Source organism: Lepisosteus platostomus, chromosome 2 (assembly GCF_059453375.1).
Source record: "Lepisosteus platostomus isolate fLepPlt1 chromosome 2, fLepPlt1.hap1, whole genome shotgun sequence".
NCBI lineage: Eukaryota > Metazoa > Chordata > Actinopteri > Semionotiformes > Lepisosteidae > Lepisosteus > Lepisosteus platostomus.
Window position 1 is genome coordinate 32580849 of NC_142612.1, and position 12687 is coordinate 32593535.

General features: G+C 43.0%; 1 protein-coding gene across 1 annotated transcript in view; it reads right to left on the reverse strand.

Annotated features, from left to right (window-relative positions):
• The window catches only part of mgat4a (alpha-1,3-mannosyl-glycoprotein 4-beta-N-acetylglucosaminyltransferase A), a 69681-nt gene that overhangs the window by 55043 nt on the left and 1951 nt on the right, over positions 1-12687 (reverse strand). The window lies entirely within an intron of this gene.

A 12687-nucleotide genomic window follows, 5' to 3' on the forward strand; every position in this document is an offset into this window, starting at 1 on the left:
ATCTAAAAATAAAACTTGTAAAAAAACACCAAAAATAAAATAAAGCTCATCAGGAATCTTAAGTGTCCATGAAGCAAATCCAGTACTAAAAAAAGTTTTTTGTATGAAAGGGGTGCTCATAAGGATCAAGGTACAAGACAACATGCAGAGTTGATTTATAAGGAGTTTCCCAACAAATGCCTTGTTATGCTTCTATGATGAACAAGCTCCTAAGAAGAAAAATACACTCTTGTCTGTGAGGATCCCTGATCCCAACCCCCATCTTTCTCAATGTTAAATCTGATGACTTCCAATAAAGAACGGATTTGTTCATTTAAGAAATGGCAGAGAAAATCATGAACCACAGATCACCTATTTTTGAACACATTGAGTCCTTTCGGGACCTCTTTTTACATTCTTCCAAAGCATCCACATGCTATTAATCTACATGTCAGGGAAAGGAAACTCAAAATGGCAACAGATCAAGTTATAGGTCATAACTAGACAACAGAAATACAGTTTATGAAAAACTGGTAAACCAAGTTAACTGAGGCAGTTTTGCCTGGATGTTTATGAAGTCCTGGTGGAATTCTGGATTAAATACTGATTTCCTGCAGAACTAAAAACAGCCTTTCACACACTCACTCAATAAACACAGCAGCTCTTTTCTTCCACATTCAAAAGAGACATGGAAGAAAAATGATGGAGCTTTTAGTTAACTAGAGGTGTGGCATTCCATACACTGGGCATGTCTGTTATCTAGGCCAAGAAAACCGACCACAGTGTGTAGATGAGCTATATAATGACAATCGATAAAACCTCTCAAATGATCTCTCCTAATTACAGGACATGACAAGCACCACCTCCTCCTGAAATGATACATGCCTGAGTTTTCCGGGCAACAGAGCAGACAGGTTATGCGTTTTTTCTTTTAGAAACAATACAACCATCATCTACTAAAAAAGGCTGGAGACCTTTCATGAACTGTTTGCAACAAAGATTTGTTAAACTCCACCTTTGGTAATCAAAACTAATGTGTCCATCCCACATTACACCAAGTGTGAACGTGTTGTTTTTACTTCATTGTGTTTTATAGATTCATGCAGTGAGAAACTTTTTTTGTTCGTTTGGCATGTTATGGTTCTGCTAAACCTTCATATGCACATTTGCTTTTTTTCACATCAAATGAATATAAAATTTGCAGAACAGTAATTCAGGATTCAACAGCAATCAACAACTCTGTAGATCAATATCTTTAACTTCAAACTACTGGACTGTATGTGAACTTGTTTAAACTTAATGAACATTTTTATATCAATGCATAATTAGATTAAAAATGCTTTGTAATCACATACTGAATTTGTTACAATGGGAGGAAATTATGGACATTCTGAAGAGAACAAAAGCTGTTTTTTCCGCTGTTGGCAGGATGGGGGATTGTGTTAACATCGCAGAAAGGACAAGTGAAGAAGTTGTGGAAAACAGGCCAAAGGTCTTGGAGAGAGAGAAAGCGTTTCTAAGCAATACTAAACTTCTAGCTTCCAAATGCTGACCAAACCATTCATTCTACAGAACAGAGATTACATAATCAGCATCCTCCCACAGATGCCCAACAAAACACTTTTCACTGAATTCTTTGTTTGGCTTGTAACATTTAGGAAAATTTTAGTTTATCTGGGCTTTTCCATTAGAATCTACTTCTCAGAAAACGTTATATTACAAATGCTGGGAAACATTTTATTGAAGAGAGCAAGAAATATATCTGAATACAGCACTATTCTTCCCCAGAATTAATTTTTGAAATCACATCATACTCCATCTCCATCATACTCCACCTGTGGACAAAACGACGGTCATTCTTCAAAGTGTGGGAAACAACACACAGAGCGCCAGAAGAAATGAGTGACCCAAGATCCCGAGAAAAAGACATTCAGATTCAGAAGACCAGGTCAAAAGTGATATTTGATATTCTATGGCGTGAAACTGACTACACGGCTTAATATATTCTAGACTAATGACCACGTTTACTAGAAGAACAGGAATTGCTTTACTAGTATATGTTTGAGAGCAAAAACAATTGCTGAAAAAAACAGTATTTTCGAGAATTTGAACCACTTACAAATTCAAAAAACATTTACAAACGCAATGCACTGTCCCCACTGTGCCTCACCGATACAGGGCTGTGCTCCACAAGAGATACAGCATCAAGGCTGTAAAAATCAGACACATAGACAGGGACAGGACCGATCGGCATTCAGAGACAGTAACACCTGTCTGGTGTCAGACACTGGCTGCTGGCAGGCCACCCCTCAAAACAATTATCAGTGTGGATCAAGAATCTCAAAATGAAGGGAATACAGTTGGTAGGTAGAAAGCCGGAAAGACATGGATGTGCTAACAAAAGCACTTGGAAGCCCGAGAGTTTCTAGTTTTTCGTTTTCCCTCTTCTTTATTCTTACAGAATTCCCCAAGCCAAAGCCAGCAGCTTTCAAACTCTCATGAAGTTCCAGCAGAGCGCACGAGGACAAAGATCACTGTTGCGCACGAGGAAAACAGAGAGCCCCCTTCGCCAATCCCAGGAAACCAACAACAAACATCAATTCTTGCAACAGATTGCATCAACATTTCACTGTCTTCAGGTCAAGCGCTTATGATCATTCAAAATTTCTCCTGACTTGTCTCACTGCTGCTGATCACACTGAAACATAGTACAAGATGCCGCTTTAGTCTATTACATACTTTAGAGCTTTACTGCATTTATCTGTGACTGCAAAATTACTTTTGCAATCCCTGTTGTGATGTAACTAGTGGAGCACCCCAGGGATCTATTTTGGGACCGACACTCTTCCAACTTTATTATTTTGATTCTCATATAAATAGTAAAATAGTCATGCTTGCAGATGATGCCAAAACATTCTATATGAAATTCAAAGGGATATAGACAGGATAATCTGGCAGATGGCATTCACAATGTGGACAAGTACAAAGTGTTCCATGCAAATTCTAAATTAAATTATAGGCACAACATGAGAAACTGAGTTCCTAATGAAAAAGACTTCGGCACCTATCATTTTCTCTTCCAGACAATGTGGAGAAGCAATAAAAAAGCAAACATAACACATCAAGTTACAAGTGCAGAATTTAAATAAATGGGTTATAATGGAACAATTCACTTGTATGACTCCACCGAGAATACAGTGTACAGCCAGCGTCACCATATTACCAAATTAGATATATACTATAGAGCCTGGGAATGTCCTATACTATACCATTAAGCTGAATAAAAACTGAATTGTTTTAGTCTAATACACCCTAACATAAGCAGTTGGCCTGATACAAGTGGTAAAAATCCTCAAAGCCACCAACAAACCACAGAATAAGATGAAACTAAGCATAAGCACATTTAAAAATAAAAACAGGAGGAGCTTTTTTTAAAATACATGTTTGTGGGAGTATAGAACAAGCTACTGTTGTTAAAGTAGATTAAAGCAGATGAGTTGAGGGGCCTCCTTGTCTGTGCAACCCTTCTTATCTTCCTGAAAGAGTCACTAACAAACAAAGAAGCCAAATTGTGGTGAAATGTGCATACCACTTACATACCACTGTGCAGTTCTTGAGCATCACAGACATCCTCAAGGGTTACTGAACAATGTGCACATTAACAACGTATTGAAAAGCCTTCGCTGGCGTTTTCTACAATGAAGGGTGTATCCTGCCTCGCACTCATTGCTTGCCAGCTCTGGGATCTTGACTGTTAATGATGCAGCTTGGTTCAGTGAAAGGAAGCTTAAGTTTGTCATTCAGCAGTGGTTTAATACATATTGATCAGATTTTAAATGCTAAAAACTCAAAGCAAACTATACATAAGCAGCCAAAATGAAGGACCGCAGTAACGTATTGTACAGATCAGGGCTGTAAGCTCTTGTAAAAATGCCAAATAAAGAAGGGAAAACACAGAGAGAAAAAAGCACAGTGTCAGCAAAAGGTAGCATTAGAGGAACGCTTGAGGACGCAGAACGGTGCTGGGGGCCTGCAAGCACTCCTTGGTTGATTCTCATTCAGCACACTTCCTCTTTCATGATGTTATCAGTGTTGTGAAGATGTATCTTTCCTTCCCAGACTGCTCTCAGTCACATCACTTTGTAAGACATCTCACGCAGGGGCCTCTGTGAGCTGGCTATGGGTGAATCACTGTGGATGCGATGAGATCTCATGGGATCTGCACGTCTCGGGTTAAACAAGCTAAAGGGAAATTAGATCACAAAGAACCCTTAGACAACTGATGGATTCAAAACTCGGGAAGATTTCAAGCCTGACAGAAAAGAACATAAGCAGTCTTTTGTTTTTCAGCTGTACTGCAGTACTTTTGAGAGTACTGAAGCTTCACGACAAAACTAAATATAGCAGGAAACAAGAGTGAAGACTTTGTTCTGTTGTCCATTTTGCACTACATTTTAGGAAGCGGTCCCAGTCACTTCGTTGTTCACGAGGAAGGGTGATGATAGTCACAGCCCACAGGGTGCTGTACCCCACTCCTCGGACAGAGCGCCCCACAAGGACAGAGACCCACGCCAGCAGGAGCTGACTCCTCTTGACCACCAAGAGATTCCCTGACATCAAAGGGCTTTGGAAAAGTCAACATGTTTGAGAGGGGAAGAACCCAAGGCCATTTCTCTTTCTTTCTGTCCAGCTGGACCAGGCAGAGGTCAGCAAACGAAAAAAATGAAATGTAATTTGAAACGTATCTGTATTCTTTTTTTCCCCCCACAGACGCAGAGGTTAGCAAACGAAAAAATGTCATTTACGTTTCAAATTATTTATTCTTTTTTTTAATTAAAGAATAGTTTAATCACAACGCAACTGGGCTGGCTGGTTCAGGGGGGAAAAAAAAGGCAGACTTTTCACAGTTAACGATCTCCAATCGAACGGAGCCGCAGGCTAACTGCGGTCACAACAGGCTGTAGACTGATCTGGTAAGAGATCTCTGATGAGGGGGTCTGCACACTGCCCTGGGTTGACATGCTGCAGGACCACTGCCGCCTTCTCTCGAGCACAGCCGGACGACTGGGCCTGCACACCGTGCATCTGAAACCATTTTTGCTTAATGCAGAACGCAACTATAAAACACCCTGCTCTGCTCATCTCCCTTTCTGGTGGCAGAAACTATCTTCTTGCATTTGACCTTTCCTTCCTCCTCCAGGGTTCAGCCGCTTGATGGAATGCTCCCGTCTGTAAGGACCCTTGTGCTTCTTAAAAGCGCGAGCGGACCCCAAGGCTGTCACCGCTCTGACTTTTCTCCCCCTGCACGCAAGCACGTGTTTCACCGCAGTCCCACCCCCACTGCTCCAGTCCTGCTCGGAAACACAGCCATAGCCCCGAGGAAGTTCTGCGTTCCCACGGAACCGCGGAGAGCGCTTCCAGAAAAGGCTGCAGGAGGAAAGACGGAGCTGCCAAGAAACAAGGTCCGTAAAAAACCCCACACAGAAAAGCTGAGGCACAAGGAAGACTCTGGAACAATGTGCGTTAGTATGAGCCCACTGAACAAGAGAGCTGCCCGGGGCACATGATCTAATTATATACGGCAGCACTCGGGGCATGAACAGACGTTAACAAGGGCACACACGAGACCCGGCTCACGTACATCTCTCCGAGGGATGGTTACACAAAACGGATTTGCCGGCTGTGAAACTTAAACAGCGACATGTTCAGGGTCAGGTTACCAAAAGAGCAGCACTTGTGAGAAGTTATGCAGATGGCGAGCCCACAGACTCCCTCACTCTGAAGGGCTGCCGCGGACCAGAGCCAGGTGTGAGGACTGTCTGTTCAAAATACGCAGGCGGTGAATCCAGCCCCATCATTCAACGAGAATTAGTATGTACTGTACAGCAACCCCTCCGGCCACCGCTGCACGAGTTTGTGTTTGTACGTGATGGAGTTACTCCTACCTGTTCTTTCATTTTAAAAGCGTTGTCAAGATTCTTATTTACTTTTTCATACAGGAATTTTTATATAGTTCTTAGGTGCTGTTCTATGGCGTATTAACGTAACGTTTGGGTGCAGGAGAGAACAAATCAGAGATGATAACAGGAAGTAATGGGAATTCTACTTCCACTGTATGAGTTTTCACTTTCTGAGCAGGTTTAGGGGGAACAAGGGATTACTGCATATACTGTAGCAATGGGAAACTGGCTGATTGCTATTATACACATTGGGCACAAGCCACATGAAAAGGAATTCTGCACCTTTAAAAGATACTACGTTGATGTGAATAATCATTAGCAGAATAATGGGGTAATTGGTGTGGCGCTGCTGTGGTGTTGCAGCCAGTCCCAGGACTGGTACCCATGCGTCATGAGCTCCTCCGGGGACAAAATCTGTGTGGAGAGCAGTGCGTGGCGCGGATGCCATTGCGATAAGACAAGAGCTCCTCAGAGCTTCAACACGATGAAAAGGGGGCTTCAGCCAACAGAACAGGATGGACCAGAGGGATCCAACACGTCAATGCCAGGGGGTCCCACAGTCAGTGAGACATTGGCCAGGCAGCCACAAGAGGGGGTCCTTGTCCCTCACACGCAGTAACCCTGCACACTCAGCCTGCGAGCAGTAGGAACATCAGCAAGAGCCCAGTCCCACCTGCACGTCGCAGATAGGAGCCCTTTTCTGGGGCAAGAGTCTCTCTGTCCCTGTCGGCACTTCTACAAAGGCAGCGTGGAACAGCAGTAGCTACTGACTAATCACATTTCAAGATCTAAAGCTGAGAACAAGAATATGAAAGTCTACCCGGTCCACTTAAATAAATGGGATCAAACCTAGCATTAAAGTGGAGGAAACTTCTTGTCCTGTTGCAAGCAAAGGATCATGGCTTTTGAACCAATGCTTTGCTTTCTACATAATTCCTTTGTGCTATTCCATAGTGCTATTTGGCAGTATTTCAACTGACTTTTGGACTTCTTATCTTATAGAGTATTTAAGGTTCAGGTAACTTGTTGACTAATCAGCAAAGTGGCGCACAACCGAATGACTTTGACAAGCATGGCCAATGAACTGTTTTATTGCACTTCAACAGATTGTCAAAAAAACATCTGTGCAGCCAAGCTTCACAAACAGAAGGCAAGGTCAAAACCAAAACCAGACAGATGAAACTAAAACTAGACAAGATGACAGAAATACTGTCGAGATTATATAGTTAACTGCAATTTACAGCACATCATTCTGTACTTCAGTGTAGTATGTGAGTTAGTTTCTATTACAGCTCTTGAAAGACCCAAGAGACAGAATAAACCAAAACTGCAACCGAATAGCTGATAGCCGATACAGTGAAGGTATTAATAATGCAAGCTATATTTGTATTTTACATATCAATTTATATTAATGGCGTTTTATTCGACAATAAAATGACAAAGTTCCGTCGATTGAATAAAACCAAGATAAAAAAAGAAAATACACTGAAAAGATTTTTTAAAAGGCTTTAAATGACATTTAAACTCAAATCTAAAGAAGTCATGTTCAACAAGACTTTAAGGCAAGAAATTATTTTTGCATCTCTTTCCTGAACTCTTCCCAGGATAGCAACTGCTGTAATGTACTCAACAAAGGCCAAAGTTTAAGTTCGACACTTTTAGCTACACAACCCACAATTATGTTGAACCTTCTCAGTGCTCTTTAACTCAGTGGAGCCGAGGACAATAAATCAAAGCGAAACTCCTAAAAACTTTACTTGAAGGTTGTCCCATCAAGACCACCATCACACTTTTTATTTGAAACAAACATTTTTGTTGCCTGTATGACATTTGTTAAAAAGGGGGCTATGAGACCTCCAGAGTGGCTCAATTGTTAAAGGTGTTTGCTCAAGTGCAAAATGAGCTCTGTGATCGTGGGTTCAAGCCTAGGTCAGGCCAGGACTCCCCAAGCAGCAGTTCACAACTGGCTGTGCACCACTGTTGGCAGGCTTGGATCAGTCACCAAGGCTCTCAGGAAGCACCTCTCCTCCAATTGGTGCTGAACCTCTGGTTCGGGGCGGGTGCTGCCTGTGACCTATTACAAGATGATTGGCTTGAAGGTGGGCAGGAGGAGGAGTCTGCCTCCACTTCCCCTTTCTCCCCTGTAACTGGTCAAGGAATTCCCAGCTGTGTCCCAGAACATGCAAAGCAAAGAACTGGCTATTCCAGATCAGATGACAAATAATTGGCAGTTCTCAGACCTGTTTTCAGAAAGGGGGTCTGGGAATCCTTTAAACCACCCAAGTGGTCCCTTAGAAAACCTTAAGAAATATTATATATATATAAAATTTTAAATTTTCATTAGATTAGAAATGGAATGAGGTTAAATTTAAATCTATTTCTAGGTCTATTAAGGATTTGATTAGTCAACTAAAGCCAGCATGTGTGTTGGTCACCAGGGCTAGGATTAGGACCCAAGAGGTAGTGCAGCAGCCCACAGTAAACTGAGAAACCTGACCTGGAAACTCATTCATACAGGAGGACATTTACTGGCTCAATCTGATAGGAGGACCTTAAAGGTGCGACAGCAGCACCTCACCTGGCTATTGAACCTAGAAACCCTGTGATCTGCAGCCCTAACCACTACTGCCACACTGCAGTTAGAGAAGCGCAGAGGACCTCTGGCCTAATTCAAATGAGTATTTAAATATCTACGCTATCTGCCCCAGCTGGTTTTCGCACAGACCGCACAACCCACGGTGAGAACTGCTGCAGCCTCTCTGAATACCGAGAGCAGGTACAAGGAGCCAGACAGCCGCTTCTCAGTTCCTCCTGCTCACCTGCAGTCTAACAGGCCATGGATTTCCTCTGTCGGATTCAAACCCCCACGCTCTTCCCGACTTCGGATACGAGGGCTTCGGAATTTGGGATTTGGCTCCGCAGGTTTCCACGTGCTTGTCACAGCGGTCCCTCGTTTTCACGTCACTGAGCAAGCGCTCATGAGACATGTAGGCAATGGGGACCGATGACGAGATCACACCTGAAGTGCATGAAATCTCTGTTTCCACCGTGCGGTCAAGGCTGTTTTTAGACGGACTGCATTTATTTTGTGTTTTTCCTGGTTTCAGCCGCTGGCCACCTGTGAAAACCAAACCAGCACTACATACACCCAGGTAACGCTCATAAACACGCCATATAGCAATGCCTGTGAGGCAGTTTTCTAAAACACTTCGAGATGGACGGGAGTCTTAGGAGCTACTGTTCATGTCACCACTGTTGCAGGGAGGAAACCAAAATTAGCACCGCGTACACCAGGAGGTCCTTAGAAATAAGTCAGGTTTTCTGATCTTCACAAGCTTCAGAATAACAATCTCATATGTAGTGATTTTTATGGACTTCAAACCTAATTTCATACGATGTACAGTACAGCATGTGCTGTGACTGGTGTTTTTCTACCTCGTGTCTCTAAAAGTAATCATCCCAAGCGCATTACAATAAAAGAATCAAAAATCATCACGCGAGTAAGACAGACAACAACCACAAAAAAACGTGACTAAAAAAAGATACTGAAAGTTGCCAAGTGGGCAAAGTAACACAAGGCACCATCACCCACAGAGCAGACGCCTTGACTTTAAATAAACTGGTATGCAGTAGTAAGAGGGCCTTCTCTATAGTTCAGCATACATCCAAGCTCCTTAATCCACATTTCACTTCACAAGAAGACAGGGCTGTGCTATGAACACCACTGCATCATGTGCTCAAAGCAGCATTAATTCTCTGAAGAAAATGTATTCATTCCCACTAGCCACCACTGCTTGCTACGAAGTGTGGAGCCCTATTCAAGTGGCATGTTTAGCTTCAGTGAAGCCAATTTAATCCAGTCTTTTAAAACACACATTTCCCCTTTTTGCCTCCACTTCTCACACCCAGGCCGAGGTTTTTGAACAGTGTCCTTCAATTGTCAGGGCCCGTTTTTTCCACCAGCACACCGAGGCAAAAAAACGCCGACACAAGGCTGCAGTCACCGTTGTTCAGGGAATGAAATAACCTCGGCAGCATACAACCAGCACAACACGAAACCCCACTTCTGTCAATGGCCATAAAAACATGAGGAGTCTACGTTCAGGACACATCATGACGTTCTTATTTAAAAACAGACTTGAGCCGGTTGTAGGAAAATGAGGCGCTCCTCTAAGGGCTGAAGCAATTATTTACACAGGACAATTATTAAATTAAGCCATAAGCATTGTGCAACACTCTACTGAAGTGATGATGTTTTTGTGGTAATTCCCATGGCCCTCTTAAGTTATTATTCTAAGGACTAATGGGCTTTTTAAAAATATAACCTAGGCATTCAAGAAGCAATTGCAGAAACTGACTCTGACCTGTCTTCTATGATTCCAGAACAATTGGTAATGGTCTCTCATCAACACCCATTCATGGTGACAGCATATGGTGACCACGGCTGTATCTGGACTATGAAACTCTAACACTGCTTGAAGGGTGGGGGATACACCTGATGTGTGTCATTTCCAGTCTTCTCTGGAAATGGCCTCGTTCGTCACAAAATTAACCCATCACAAATTAAATCTCAAACATTCACTGAACAGCACTGTGATTTCTCTCACATCTACACAGTGCCTCTTAAACTGATCTTCCAAAGAACAAATGCTAAAGGAGTCATCTCCTCCAGTGTCAAAACAGACTTCGGAGTAGAGTAGAGTAGTTTACTGCCATATGTACATTGGAATTCTTAGTCGTGCTGATCTCTCGGGACATACACAGTACAACAAACACCACAATGCAGACAACAGGAACAATAAATGCACTGTAGAAAAACATATGTAGCAGTGAGACCGAAAAAACTGGTAGACCATGTAAAAAGAGCCGAGTCCAGACGTGTATTGAGGCACTGCAGTTAGCCGTTAAGAATGCACTGCAGTGGGGTAGAAGCGGTTCTCGAGTCTAGTGGTCCTTCTGATGGAAGGATGAATTAAACTCAGGTCACACTCTGTCTTTCTTTCAGTTTGTGTGACTGGAATGCCTGAGGCATAGGCGTCATAAAGGCTGCACCCATCACAGTCAAGGCAGAAGCGTGGGCCAGCTCTCGCCAGAAGCTCCTTCCCTCACCCTGCGTTCACCTGCACAATGCAAGCATGATTGCCCCTTGCCCAGCCACCTGCTTCAGCTTCTATGTCAGGATGCCACGCTCAGTTCCCAGAGGCTTTGCAGTTCTTCGCATAGGTGGTACATTTTTCTGTTCTTCACCCCCAATACAGAATTCCTTACTTCTCAAAAGGTGATCATCTGGGATCTCTTGAGTGGCTCGGCTGATAAAAGCGCATCTTCTACCATCACGGGTCTGAACTAAGGTTATGTCAGTACTCGTCCAGGATTCTCCTAGCAGTGACGCACAATTACCTGAACACTGCCATGGCGATCAGTAACACAGGGACCCCTGCAGCTTCCTACTGCTTGCGTTTATGTAGTACTGTCGACGAGGGACATGCCTCCCCCCAATCAGTGTTGATCCTCCAGTATAGGGTTGGGCAACATGTGACAAATTAAAAGATAATTGGTTGGCTGGAAGGTGGGTGTGGTCAGATCTGTGAGACACTTCCTGTGTGCAGTTGTGCTGTTCATAACTGCTACCCAAAACACACAACTGGCTATTATAACTTTTTAAAGAAACACCAACAGTCATTACTTTCTTTGGCAATAAAAATAAACATTGCAGAGTGGGCATCTATTTTTTTTTAAATATGATGATTTCTATAATTTGCACCTTGTCAAATCAACCTAATCAAATAATCAGATCCATTAGTTATGTAAAGTCAAGTTCAGGTCCTGCCACCCGTGATTCCTAGCCAACACAGTGAGACTGTCCAAGCAGGGAACTCATCACGATCAAGACCACTGGTGTCCTGTAGTACATTTAAGAGGGTATTCACATGAGCCGCTTCAGGCGATCTTGCAAATTAATTAAAAAAGGAGCAGTACAGTGCTTGGTGCTTAACACTGCTGCCTCACAGCTCTTGCGTCCTCAGTTAGATTCTGGGACACCTTCTATATATGGTCTATATGGAGGCTGCAGGTCCTTTAAATGTCCATGTGGGTTTTCTCCTGGGGCTACAGTTCCTTCCGCATCTTCCACAGGCATGCTGCTGTCTGGGTAAGCTGGCATCTCTGACTTGCCTCCCGTATTCAAGTGAAAGCCAATAAGTGTGTGTCTCATCCTGAGTGTAGTCATGGGTCACAGCTTGCGCCTGCCAGGCTGGACTGCAGTTTGTCTCAACCCTCGAAGTATAAAACAGTTACTGTCCTTCCTGCAACTACTTCTTACACAGCAGCTCCAAAAAGCACCTTCCAAAAGGTGATGCCATTTGTAAACAATACTGAAGCTAGACTGTGGCAGTTATACCAGCAAAGGCTTCAAACCTCAATCTACTCAGACAACAGGAAGTTAAGGCTTCATAGCACAAATCATTCCCCATTTTTATTGAAGCCTCTTAATTACTTCTACTTTCAAGACTAAAAGAACGCATCTTAGGAGGTTTAGATCACATACAGCTAAATTATTTCACTGAGCTTAAAAGGCCGTTGAGAGCTTCTAAAAATATAAACAGAAGGGTCACTCATCAAACTTGATCGTTTTATCAAGTAATGAAACTGGCTGCACCACATAGCCGTTTTTCGGTGCGAAAACGGCCGAGACATGTTCAGATGTGGAATTTGATCATTTAGCTATTCGGCTACCCCGCACGGCTCT